This window comes from Eubalaena glacialis, chromosome 12, assembly GCF_028564815.1.
Source record: "Eubalaena glacialis isolate mEubGla1 chromosome 12, mEubGla1.1.hap2.+ XY, whole genome shotgun sequence".
Lineage (NCBI taxonomy): Eukaryota > Metazoa > Chordata > Mammalia > Artiodactyla > Balaenidae > Eubalaena > Eubalaena glacialis.
Window position 1 is genome coordinate 22,663,622 of NC_083727.1, and position 14,577 is coordinate 22,678,198.

The following is a 14,577-nucleotide window of genomic DNA, read 5'->3' on the forward strand; positions in this document are numbered from 1 at the left end:
AGGTGCAACCTAAGAACAGAAGTTGGTCAGTGTCTGAGAGGGCGGAACTGGGGCAAAGCTCTCTGTCGCTGGAGAGTGTCAGAGTACTCAGGCTGCACATAACTGTTTCACTCCCTACTGAGGGAGCTGAGCCATCACTCGAAATGTCTGTAAATTGCTTCTATTCTCTCGATCATCTAGCTTTGCAGTGTTGTTTGAGGGAAAGGGAAATATTATTTTAACATACAGATTCCTTTCACGATCCCATTTAGAACAGCAAGTAAGGAAGTTTTGTAGGGTGTTATCTACGGAAGTTATTTTCCAATAATAATAGGTATAATATTATTCTTGTTCAGTACCAGGTATCATACATAGTTCAGTCACCGCCTCCCTTCATCAAAATAACACTGATGCTTAGGCAGACTGAGCCCCAGTGATTATTGAAATGACATTAAGGAGGTCCATCTTAGAGAAAAACTGAAAGGGAAATTTCAAACAATGGCAATTTGGGATTCCAATATAAATACAAAGCTTTAGAAACACATATATCATTTTCCCAGGGAAGAGTATATGGTGGGAAGGCTATATGCCATTTTGGCATCAAATCTCAATCCAAAAAAGGTGAGGAACTTTAGGTTTTTTGATTCTTTAATAATGAATTAAGTAGGAGATATCTGGATAACAGATCTTTTCTGAAAATTATTTGCTAAGATAATCTGAGTAAAATCTCTACTCAAGGAAATCAAAATGATTTTCTTCTCCAATATAATTGGCTAACTTTCCATTTGGGGGATGAGTAAGACATCAGGCATTTTTCTGAAGGACCACCCAGCCAGCATGGTACTGTTCTAAGTAGAACTGCTAGCCTCACTATGCAAAATGAGCCAAAACAAAAGAAGTTTATTGAAATTTTAATAAAAGTTAATATTTGCTTGTAAAGCGATGTTAGTAGTTTGCATATAGGTGATTTTGCCTGAAAGGAATATTTTCTTAAATTATCAAAAATATTTTTCTCTGACACACCATTTTTATGGATATTATTTTATGATGTTTTACAATTATTTTTCTACAAAACTATGTCATGATTCAAAAGTGAACACTGCAGATGAAGTTCCTCTGTCTCATAACAAACATCAGTCAATAAGAAATATATGAACCACGCTGAACTTAAAATGCAGGCCAAAGCTCTCGGCTAAAACGTAAAAGAGAAATGTTCTAAGTGACTGTATGAAAAACTTAATGTATAGCAACAAATGCAGGATCATATCTGGTCATTAGCAACTCAAACACAACAAAGACCCTTTTCACAGAAGAATATGAGAAAAGCAAAACCTTAAAGGATAGCCTAGCTTGTCATTTCTGTTTACTATATTTAAACATTTGCTCACTGGAGAGCTGAAAATTAAACACCTATAGTTCACATAAGATCTTTTGGACGCAAATCGAAGTTTCCATTTGAACTGGCTTCGGAGTTGCTCCTATGCTAACATCTGTACAGCTGCTCTCAGTACGTAAACCCTCCATACACTTGACTAGAAATAGCACACTGCCTGGCTGGAACTTTTTGCACAGCGTTTCAATGAAAGACACCACTGTCCTCTAAAACACATTATTCAACAATTAGATTTGGGCTGCTGAAGCAAAAGACAAAGGCTCCACTATATCCTGTTTAGTTCTATCAATTTGTTTCATGATATCATTCTTAGGTACAGCCTTTCAATTCACAGTTTGATATTTTTACAGGGCTTCTAGTGATGTAGAAACTATGTAAAAAGATGTGCATCTACCTCCTAGGGTACAGTCTTTTCAGAAGTATAAAAAATAAGGACTTTCGTTAGAAAATTTCATGTTAGAGTAACTTTTCTATCAAAACCTTTAATAAAGGCAAATTTTAATGAAAAAGAGTATACCCAATTGTACCCCACTTGGTACAACATCCAAGTAATGTAAATGTGCTGATCCTTTTGCTGTCTTCAGCAGACTGAAAAAAAGAAATAAAAAAGAAAAGATAATGCCAATGCTCAGTTGATTTGATCCAGGATTTTAGGGGAAGGCTGGAGGGAACATTCTGCACTCAGAATGTTTGATATAAGCTGTGATTAAATCATCTCAAGATGAGTGGCATCTTGTTAGATATAATTGGAATAGCATAATGGCATAATGGCATAAACTATCACATTTTCCTCTTGACCTCCTTTGGTAACTGGGGTAAGGAATACAGAGAAGTAAAATAAAATAGATTTTGGACATAGCTTGGGTGGGAGCCCTTTGCTGTCTGCTTCCTCTTTGATTCTTTGGGTTATATCCAATAAAAATGTAAGTAGAGAGAAAAAAAAAAAAAACCAAATGGATATCTCTAAGATGACCGACTTATCTTCAGTTCATTCCGTGACACTGTTTAACGCCAGTACACAAAGTTACAAATTTCCTTCATCCCACATAGAGAAAGGCTTGGGTTTTTTGTTTCTTCAGGTTTTTTTTGTGGGTGGGGGGGAGATCTGAAAATCTTGTGGTACACACTCTGAAATTCAAGACTATTTTTCTTGGCACTCTTCATCTAATTTTATTTGCTTGCTTTTTCTTTGTCAGATTTTTTTTTTTTATTGATTAAATACCACAAATTCATAAGATGAGCCAGGCTAAACAAAAAAGTAAAGAATAAAAAAGGACAAAGTTCTACATGCACACACATAATATGTGTGCCTTCTGGATGAGTATATGATATAGATGCAGACAATTTCCATGACGTCAGGCATCATGGTTACTTAATTCACTGCAAAATACCCAGTGCCCAGTGTTAGACATGGCAAAGATTCACCACTCAAATACCCAGAAATTGAGAAAAGAACACACACACACGTGTGTACTTCAAAATATATATACAACATTAACATATATGCCTTTACATATATTTTAAATATATGTATTATATATGTAATACAAGATATATATTTTTAAATAATCAGGATTCTTATATGATAGAAAAACATCAACTTGTTTATTCTTTCCTGGTTATGATAAAGTTAAACTAGAATTTCATTCGAGGCTGAGATTATATTTGATTTCATAAAATATGTTTGCTTCACTCTAATCAATCTATACTTACTCAGCACATACTATGTTTAAGGCATAGGTTCTAAGTATTAAAGAGGAAAATGATTCACTTCGGGAAAAACATGAAGCCATAGCAGAGGGGTCACGAATTTCCCAAAGTAGGAGGGTCACTGTATGTAAGACCAGTTATTGACATTATACATGTTTTCATCTTGAACCACCTGGATCTCTATTATCAATAACATTTAGCAGGGTATCACTGCTTGCAGAAATCTAGGTCACCCACCTCATGCCCCTCATTTTACAGATGTGGAAGCTAAGGCCCAGAGATACCAACTGACTTGCCAGAGAGAAAACTATAAATTAAAATCAAAATGAGAATTGTTTCTGTTTCCCAACTATGGTAAATGCAAATATTCTCTAATATGTGTATGCCTGTGCTATATTTAAACCAGAAAATAAACGTTAGCATGCCTAAGATGTCTCAAGTCATGTACAATTATCTTTCCATATTTAAGTTAAATTCTCATAGCAACCTTGCAAAGTATAGTATATCACTGTTTTATTGAACGGAAAACTAAGGTTTCTGTATACCATCTTAATGCATCACTTTGCTTGAATAATCTAGTCTGTACATTTCTGAAAGTCAGGGGTCACATCTCATTTGGGTTAGTAGTCAACATTATATGCTAAATCTATTTCTAGTGGTGGCCATATGGGTGCCCACAGTATTAACAATGACAATTAATAATAATCTTCAAATTTTCTCCAGAATCAAAGGATGTTAAGGAATCTCAGAGTTTAGATAATCCACTCTACCATCTTTCTCACTGTAAGAAGGAGTAACATGAAAAGAACATGAACTTTGGAGTCAGGGACACTTGCCATTTGTATGTGATCTTGGGCAAGTCATTCAACCTCTTTAAACCTCTGTTTCTTCTTAGGAAAGAGAAGACATCACCTCCCTTTTGGGGTTACTGCATGAATTAGTGAAGCCCTATATAAAGTGCCTTACAAAACGGCTGACATAGCGTAGTCATTCGATTACTGGTGATGTAATGGATGCTGCCCAACACTGACCAGATCCCCTCTTCAGGACTGTACTCATTCTCTCAGCTGTTGAGGCTGCTTGCCACTGACAGCTCACAGGTGAGTCTCCCTCAGAAGACTGCCATCACCTGAAGAGACACTGCACCCAAAGTCACGCTTGCTTCCCAGAGTAGCCCTGACCCAGTGACTGACCACAGTAGGGGCACAAGGGCCAGCCCCCTTGCCCCAATCTGAGAACTCTGAAGGGTATCCCAGCTCCAGAGCTGCCTGTAGTATCTGCTGAGGCCATTTCTGTGACTATGTCGAAGCCCAACTTCTCTCTTTGCCCTAGGAGACCACTCCCTGATACACCTCCTACATCTAATACCCATTTCAGGGTCTGAGTTGCAGGAGGAACTCAACCTGCAACATCTGGTCACTTCATTGTCTCATGCTTGAATGGAACAGTAGGCACTGAAGATGCTCAGTAAAGAAATCTCCATGGAAACTGCAGTGATCCTGTAGAAAAAATACTATAGTGAGAATTAAAAGATGTTACGTCTGGTTCCAGTCATTACCTAGGAATGTTGGGTCACTTTAATATCTCAGCTTTAATGGTTTAAAATGTGATGGCATTATAATTTTGACATAACATTTAGGTTCCCTCATTTTAGCTCTCTCTTTAGTCCCTGCTATTTCTACAAGGCCAAGAATAAAATTACCTGTATTGAAAAAACATCAATAGTTATATTTTCATCAAATCCCAATCAATTCACAGACCAAGATGACTCATTTAAAGATCATGATTTTTTTTCTTAACATACTTGGAATGCAGAAATTTCCAGATTAATCTAACCAAGTGACAACTGATTGAATAATTCATTGCGGAATACTAATCAAAGTATACTGTTGATAACAAAACTTCCTATACTATTGATACCACTAAGATTTAAAGTAATTTTTAGGAAACTAGTTCTTCTTTTTCTGAAGTCTAAATATCTCAAAAGAAAACTTTATGTTCAATTATCGCTTTGCTCATGATCCATGAATTTTTTTGAAACAAAGAAAGGAAGTTATTTAGTCACTGAAGTACACTTTACATTCACGCTGAAGTAGCAGATGCTTTCAAATGATGTTAGGAATGAACAGAGGAGAAAATTATAAAATGATATTTTCCATTATCCTATTTTTACCAATCCAAAGATACACACTGTTCCTGCTGGAAAAATGACCTTTCTTAACTTATGTCTAAATTTGCCTCTTTCTTTTGATCTTTTAACATTTGATGCAGAGTCCAATTGTAAGGCGGCTCAGTTGATCAAAGGCGGATTTTCATATTCCTTTTGATGTATCTTCTAGAGGGCTTAACAAACACCATTTTAAAAACATACTGTACTAGAACATAAGCCTATCACTCATGTTTGTTTTTTATTGAATTTCTGGTAGGCGAGTGGTGTGATGATTCTCAAAACCTGAATTCCACCACTCTATTACCATGTAGCTAATGGGTTCAGAAAAATCCAACCACAAAAACATAATCACAGTAGTTCTCTGTAAAGAGGTACCTGAAACCTCATTGATTACACTTAAAATGTTCCCTGTGAAGGTCAAATTCAAAACATATTTATGAAAAATAAACCTTTATGTTTAGATTTTAAATCTGTTGGCCAGAAAAAACATGGTAGTTTGGTCCAAAATATAAAAAACTAACATAGGAATCCAGGAGTATATTTAGCTACCTTATTCAAATGAAAACTCTTGTCAGTATTTGGAAGCTATGATGAAGAGTTCTCTAGGAATTTAGAAATCAGATTGTTCTTTAAAGCATTACATTTTCACTCTTTTGCACTGATACCAACAGACATATTCATCTTAGAAAAAGAGAATCTTTCTGAGAAGAGGAAGACTTGACTATTATCAAAATGAATGTAGAGAAATAAAATAAATATGGTAAAAGGAAAATCTAAGAAGAGCTCAATGGGAATACCTATTTATGTACTGTACTAGGCCAGCAAGAAAATCCTAGAAAATGGCCCAGAGTCCTTGTGAAATGGATACACAAAGCTCATTTGGATTGATAGGGTTAAAAACTGGATTCATCACAATCTTTTAATTCATGCTCAGACCACTATCTGGTTTCTTATATAGGTGTACCATCTACTCTTCCAGCTCCTCTGATAGATATTACTCATTATATATCAACAAATTGGCTCATTAAAATTTGGTTTCTTAAGTAAAGAGATACCCCATGACAGTGATGTGAGTAGGGGTAATTTTAAAAACATTTAACAACCCGTAACAATTAGGACTTGGGCCCCGACAAGTTAGAGGAGATGCTGGCCAGCTGAATATCATCAGTTTTGACTCAGATTTCTGTACATCCTTTTACTTGTAAGTAAACTTTCAGTTACTTGTTTTAATATTTTTCTTGCCTCTCATACTGTTAGGTCCATGAGCACAGGGCCTTTTTACCACTGTATCTCCAAAACCTAGTCTAATTTCTGGTGCTGGTCCTGAAAATGAATGAATGAATGAACAAAGGAGCAAACAGACAAGTATTAACTTGGATGAATCTACCATTAAGAGATGGATCTACATTCACAATGGGCTCAAAATCAAACTTCTGAGCCTCCAAGACTGAGGGTTAGACTAATTCACCAAGAAGACCTTCAGTGAGGTCACCTGGGAAACAGTTTTAGCATCCTTCCTGCAAGCAGCCTGCTATCTTGACCCAGCCCTCCAGACACCATGGGATTTTCCCCACAGAACCTACAGTGAGATTACCAACATAAGAAACCTTTATATTCTTTGTCTCCTCAACACAATCTAAGACATAACAACAACCAACAAATTTAATGGATTAAGATCTTAAGCCAATTTTGCTGCAAATTAAAGTCTGCCTAGTAGTTACAAGTTTGATTACTTAAACATTCACTTTGACCATGTAATAATTAAACTTCCCTTTTCAGTTTGTTGTTTTAGCCCCAGACTATTAACCATGTTGCCATCAGGAAAAATGCATTTTTAGTTGATGAAATTATCTGATCATAAATTTATGTTTCAACACAAAATATACCATCTTAAAGGGTATATTCAGCACATGCTGGGAGGGGGGGTTCCAATATTTATATTTTATTTCCTTCCCTTTTGTGTGTCAGAAAAACTCAGTAAAAATTCATGTACTTAACTGACATGCAAACCAGAAAGACTATTTTGAATTCAAACACAGTTGATCATGATACGAAAAAGATTTCTAACCAAAAAAGCAAGAGGTTTAATATAGTGTTTTATATTTACAAACCAAAATTTTGTTCAGTATTTTCATTGTGTGTACCATCTTTATAGATAACAGCCAACAAGTATAAGTAGAACAGCCTTCATCATGACTGCCAAGGATACCAAGATATTCTTTCAAGTTACATACATTTTCCCCTAGTGTAGTTCCTAATTGAAAACTAAAGAAAGATTAAAGGCAACTGCATTTTTATATCAAAAACTCTCAATGCATCAACAAATCTGTAGCACCTATTTCTCTCCTTTGCCACTCTGCAGGAAATTTTTCAGTCATGCAAAGCTTTTACTGCAAAATGAATATTTCTCAAGTTCCCTTTGACTTTATAATCGACTGTATTTTATAATCCGATTATTGAATGATTCATAATTCTGATCTTTATTGGGGCTGGTTTGACTCTCAATTCTCTTGCTCTCCCATTCCTTCTTTCTGCCTTGTTCTAACCTCGGGTCCCTGGAATTATTTGAAGTGGGAGTAGAATCAGTTCATTTCCTAATATCCCCATCATCTAAAGAGATCTTCAAATATCCTGTAGTCATCAGTCTATTTTATTGCAAAGACAACTTGATAACTATAATTCTAGACTCATACTGATTATCAATCACAATGTTAGATATGTTAAAAGTAGTGTGTGTGTGTCCTCTATGTCTCCTTTCCATTAAGTCTTATCTACCAATTATTGCCTAAAATAGAATGGAAGCAGAAGCTTTTTATTTATAGTTTTAAGGCACCCAGCTACTTTAACAAAAGTTTCTGGAGGAGGCAGTACCTCATAGTATCAATTGTCTAAAGAAAACATCTTTTAACTAGTTAATTGTAAAAGTTACTAGACTGTCTAGCTTCGGAAATTTCCTTCCCGTAAGTGAGAATCCTTTAAATATTCTTCCACACTATTTTCTTTAAAATATGTCTATAACTAAATGCCAAGTCAATTTTACACGCATCCAAAGGATAAATCATATCATATCTTTAAGACTGGATATCTTGGGGGAATTCCCTAGTGGTCCAGTGGTTAGGACTCAGCGCTTTCACTGCCGTGGGCCCGGGTTCAATCCCTGGTTGCGGAACTAAGATCCCTCAAGCCGCAGGGCTCGGCAAAAAAAAAAAGAAGGTTGGATATTTTGCATGTACTGTAGCCATAACCTAGGAGAGCTCTGTGTGATGTGCTAAAACTCACGTAAAACATTCAGATTGTATTAATAAAGCATTTCAAATACTCTTTTACTACAAAGTTATAGTATAAAGAAAAACATTTACAGTATACTGATCATCACATTGTTATGACAGTTTTTTCTCAAGTATGTATTTCTTTTACTTGAGCTCACGTAATATTTTTCTTATCACTGATACTTTGGAAACAAAACAATCAATGACACCATCTAGAAAAGGCTTTTTTCCCCCCTTTTCACAGAGCAATAAATCCAGAATAATAAATCACGTATCAACATGTAAGCTAGATCTTTCTGACTTCCCTATGAATGCCCTTTCAAGTCTTCCAACCAAAAAAAAAAAAAAAAATCCAGTAGGAAATGTAGCTATTGTTCAACAGAGATATCTTTCATACATTTCATTTAGTATTTAGATAAACTGTGCAAACAGGAATTCGGTGCTGTAAATTTTAAGTATTACTAAAGTGTACCATATAAAAAACTATGGGGTATTATAAATTTTAATGTTTCAGTCCAGGAGAACGTAAATTAAGAACTTCCCCACTTTGAATTTTGTTTTCTTTTGCCAGATAATTCACACAAAAAGTCTTGACTTTTTGTACCTTATTAAAATAAATAAGTAAACTGCAAATTTTCATGTCTCTGGATCTGGTCAATCTAAAAGTTATGGATGATTAAATATTATGATGCTTGGGAGCTAAATGTATTTTTCCAAACCAAATTACTCTTGCTCTCTTCTTCAATGGTATTTAAAATATTAATACTAATTTTACATTATTCAAATTTTGAAATCCATAATGTAATACCTATACTTTATAGATTTTTAAATAAACTAAAATCTATAAAATACTTATTTCTAAAAACTTTATCTTTTTATCTTTCATAGAACAATTTCACTAAATGAGATCATTAGGGAAAAATAATAATTTAAAATAAACAGTAAATAAAGATCTTATTCAAAGACACTGGTGCCCCTCCTCATTTTTATTAAAAGTGATAAATATAGTTTTCAGAATGTTATTAAAAATAGGATTTAATATTTATTTGCTTAAAGATGGTTCACTAGTTCTGGATATTGAATTTTTGAAAGATACTGTGTTACTTTCTTACTTCCAAGTACTCTATTCAAACAACCGTGTAAGTTCTAGTTAAAGGATACATGACTATGAAGAATACACAGACACTTATCCAGGTATCATTAAAATTACTAAATAAAAATATAGGAGGGTTTCCCTGGTGGTGCAGTGGTTAAGAATCCTCCTGCCAATGCAGGGGACACAGGATCGAGCCCTGGTCTGGGAAGATCCCACATGCTGCGGAGCAACTAAGCCCGTGCGCCACAACTATGGAGCCTGTGCTCTAGAGCCCGCGAGCCACAACTACTGAGCCCGTGCACCACAACTACTGAAGCCCATGCGCCTAGAGCCCGTGCTCCGCAACAAGAGAAGCCACCGCAATGAAGAGTAGCCCCCGCTTGCTGCAACTAGAGAAAAGCCCACGTTCAGCAATGAAGACCCAAAGCAGCCAAAAGTAAAATAAATAAAATAAATAAATTTATAAAAAATATATATAGGAAAAGCAAGAGATTAATTTTATATAACTGTCAAAAACACATATCTAATTTTGCAGAAAATACAGAGAATATATTTATAGACAAGTATGTATATTTTTAACCAGTTTAATATAAAGAATCCATTCACGTGTATCTGGGAGCCATGTTGGGGTACATATAGTATGTGAGTAAATCAGAAGGCAGAATTTCATCTGTAATTTCAGCAGAAATTTCACTTATCTAAATATATTTTTAAATAAATAAAATTGCATCTTTTCCAATATTTTTTCCTCTTCTAAATAGCTAAATACATATTTACTGGGGGAGATGACAATTTATGCCAGATGAGCATGAATGAAACTGATTTCATTCATTTTTCTACTATGTTATCAGCTTTGTTAAGGAATTTTGATAATTTTTTAAAAATGCTTATAAGGTTAGTAAACTTAAAAAAATAAAAAACTCAGAAGAAAAATGGAAACTATACTACCACCAGGTCTGTGGCTTACTAATTTTGATCTTGCTAAAAAAACAACTGAAATGGTCAGTTAACTATGAAAACTTCTTTGTGCTTTATTTAGATGGTAAAGCTTTAATAAGAATGCTCAAAAATTGGGAGTTTTATAATAAATATTTTCAAGTTAATGATAGGGATCGTTACTCCTAAAATTATTTTTAAAAGAATACGTTGTGTGCCGTGGACCAATAAAAATCGTTCAGTTTTTCCTTGATTATTCAGAACATTATAACTTCTCATTCTGAATAATGATCACTGTACTACAGCATAAATATGGATTGGGAAAGCATTGTAGAAATGGGTCTCCTCTGGAATTTGATTTTTGGAATAAACCCTGAGATAAACTTAGTTTCCTAATGTTTTTCCTTTCAACAATTTTCTCTTGCCTCTGGAGAATTTTTTTCCACTCAGTTATACTCTGTCTCTCTACCACTTGCTACATCTCTCCAAAACTCCTACTGCCTGCGTGCCTTCCACTTCAATTTATTCCCTCTTCGCACACAGGTCCTTACAGCATCAGGCTCATGACAAGCTGAGTCACCAAACGCCGGAACTATGGGCCTCTTTAAAGGTGAACTGCACCAAAGAAGTGTTTTCTAAATGGCAAACCTTCTAGGCATGGGATCTGACTCAGATTCCACTTTCACATTCATTTCAACTAGTCAAGTTCCAGTGATCAAGTTTTTTAAAAATTTGGTATTCATTGGTTAAATGCTCACAGAATTATAGAACTCTAATTGGAACAGAATTAGAGAGCATATAGTCCACTGTTTCATTTTATAATTTAGAAGGAGGAGGAAGAAGAGAGGGGAGAGGTGGAGGGAAAGAAAAGGAGAGCACAAAGTCTCCAAGGCCACAGAGTTACTCAGTGGCATAACTAAAATTAGAATCTTGCTCTCCATTCACATTTCCAAGCAAGCAATAAACCAAGATCTTGATTCTTCCATTAAAAAAATGTGTTAAGTTCTTACACTGTGCTAGGCAGCCCAACGAAGCAGACACTATTAATAACCCTATTGACACAGGGAACTTTATTCCTTATCCTGTGATACACCATAATGGAAAAGAATACGAGAAAGAATGCATATATATGTATAACCAAATCAGTGTGTTGTACAGCAAAAATTAACACAACATTGTAAATCAACTATACTTCAATAAAATAAATTTTAAAAAACATCTGTCTCTGGAAAAGTCTACAACTCAAAGGGCCTAAGAGTTGAGAAAGAATGGAAATCACATTATCTCTTTATTTTATTCTTAAATAAAGAGTAAGGATATATTCTTTTGAATTTTTTCTTAGCGCATCCAAGGTTTTGTTTCACATGATGTACATGTGAGCGCTTATGACTATATGCTCTGTAATCTTATTTACCTATAAGAGCACTTCTAAATTCTTACAAGTGACCTTACTATCATTATAACCTCCTACAGTGAGTTGAATGCACACTCTGGGAATTGAATAAATACAGGGTTATTCATGAACAGGGAGACCTGTACATAGTAGATAATCAATAAATATTTGGCAATATACAAATTGCCACAGATGGATATTTACTCTTGGGAATACATCTACATTTCATATTGTCTTCCTTGCAAAATAACTTGCAGCAGATGTTGGTACATAAGCATAACTACACTTGTTAATCTAACTCCCACTATCTAATGTTTCTCTTTTCACAGATGTGTAGTTACTTACAGGAAAGACTGCCTGGTCCCATTGCACATATAAGCTACTGTTAATATGCAATATTTTTGATTAACAAGATGTTAACTTTATTAAACAAGATTGGCTTAGCACTACCTAACTCTGCATCTAACATGTGTCTGTAGGTCAGGAGACAGAATTTCCAATGCCAACCACACCTGCAAAACACATGCATAAATAACAATGCAGGACAGAAGGGAAGGCTTACCCTATTATGTTGAAAAGTAATACACAAGAATACAAGCATAAGAAAAAAATCACCTGGTTTCTAAAGTTTCCTGGTGTAAGACAATCCAGAAAGAATTATCTGGCATTAAATATAGAGGGCTGTAATGAAAAGATTAAGTAGGTAATTTCATAGTGGTTTTCATTTTGTACTTCTAGTAAAGCCCATAATAATCCTTGAAGTCAAAACATCCCAGGAGCATGCATAGTCTTGAAGAAGGCCTGCTTGTGATTGTCAAGTGTGACAGAGCACTGCACGAACCACACTCTTGAGATCACAAAAGGATTATGTTCTTTAACAAAAGACAACATCAGTAACGACATGGAATGACAAATCTGGGTACTCAAGCAAAGCAGAAGTAAAAAACAAACAGCCAAAGTTGGTCTCGGTACTCGTTCTTGGCACTGTACAGGGAAAGAAGGGATTCTAATTTTAGTGTGGTTTCTAGAAAGCTCTGAGATCAGCCCTAATATAATCATGCTTGATAGTTCTTAAATCAATTCTTAGTTTCAGTGCCTCATGCCAATTTTACTCTCTGCGGGTCTCCAGCCTCTCTGAAAGCATTCACATTGTCCTTGCATCTCCAAAGCCAAAGGGCAGTTTACAGTATAGAAGGGATTCTCTACCTGCCTGGTCCTCGCATGAGCTTCAAGTGGTCTCTTAACCTCCAATAAGTGATTGTGAAAGCTTGTGCACAGCAAGCATCAGATTCTCAACAGGGTTCCTGACTCAAAAATGTGAAGAACACTATCAACAAATACAAATGTTTAAATTAATATCTGAGGTTTGTACAATAGCTAAGACACATTACAAATTAATAACTGTTCTGAATGTGAACAATTCAGAATACAGAGAGAAAATTCTTACCTTAATTTAGAGAGTTGGTACAATGTCAATTATATCCAGTGGGATGCGGATTGTCTTTGTGTCTGTGGAGGTGGTGGGGGAAATGACAAATTTCTGGAACAATTAGTCATGGGGAGAAAAGTCCATTTATATTTGGGTTGCTTCCAACTTTGTGTGTGTGGGTGACTGGGTGGGTAGGTGGGTGGATGGATGACAGGTATTACTATTTGAATTACAAAAATCATTAAACTTGTTCAATTACACATCAGATGAAATTAAGAATTATATTTAACTTTTTAAAGATTATTTTTAGGATTATAATATATAAATCTAATGAAGTTAACTATAACTATTTATGAAATGGTAATTACCTTGAGAACTCTTTATATTAAAATGAAGAAAATTAAATTAGATATTTTAAAGTTTTAAGGCTAAGATGACTCTGATGATATATCAGTACAAAGTTTTTAGTCAGTATTTAAACACCAAGTATTTGTTTTAAATTTATAGACTATGATAAAGACTCTTATTTAGAGCCTCCATTAAGAATTAAATTATTGAACTACAAACAAAGGAAATTAGATTTTCTCAACATAGTTTATGACACAACTTTAATATTATTAAAATTAGAGATTTACCTCTTTAATTTCAATATAGTGCCAAAGATACAGGGCATAGGAAAATTCATCGTCAAAATACTTGTTAATTTGCAACATAAGAAGTATATTTAGGGGCTTCCCTGGTGGCGCAGTGGTTGAGAATCTGCCTGCCAATGCAGGGGACACGGGTTCGAGCCCTGGTCTGGGAAGATCCCACATGCCGGGGAGCAACTAGGCCCGTGAGCCACAATTGCTGAGCCTGCGCGTCTGGAGCCTGTGCTCCGCATCAAGAGAGGCCGCGATAGTGAGAGGCCCGCGCACCGCGATGAAGAGTGGCCCCCATCTCGCCGCAACTAGAGAAAGCCCTCGCACAGAAACGAAGACCCAACACAGCCATAAATAAATAAATAAATAAATAAATAAAATTAAAAAAAAAAAGAAGTATATTTAAATTCAGTGTCCGACATGTATATAAAATGATCAGATATTAACTATTCATTAATAATATTCATTTCACATGAGTCCACAGGGGCTTCTATGGAAATGCACTAGAAAGCCCTAGAATGCCACCTCCCCTCAGATAGGTAGCTACCTACCAGCACATAG

The 14,577-nt window shown here is 35.2% G+C and overlaps 1 protein-coding gene across 7 annotated transcripts in view; it reads right to left on the reverse strand.

Moving 5' to 3' along the window:
- ADGRG6 (adhesion G protein-coupled receptor G6) overlaps positions 1-14,577 on the reverse strand; it is a 135,636-nt gene that overhangs the window by 82,845 nt on the left and 38,214 nt on the right. Inside the window, exon 1 of one of the 7 annotated variants that reach the window (XM_061207709.1) lies at positions 13,153-13,239. The exons of the other annotated variants lie outside the window; for them this stretch is intronic. The gene's annotated coding sequence lies outside the window, so the exon portion shown is untranslated. Of the gene's footprint in view, positions 1-13,152; positions 13,240-14,577 lie in introns of those variants that run through there. 7 annotated transcript variants of the gene reach the window in all.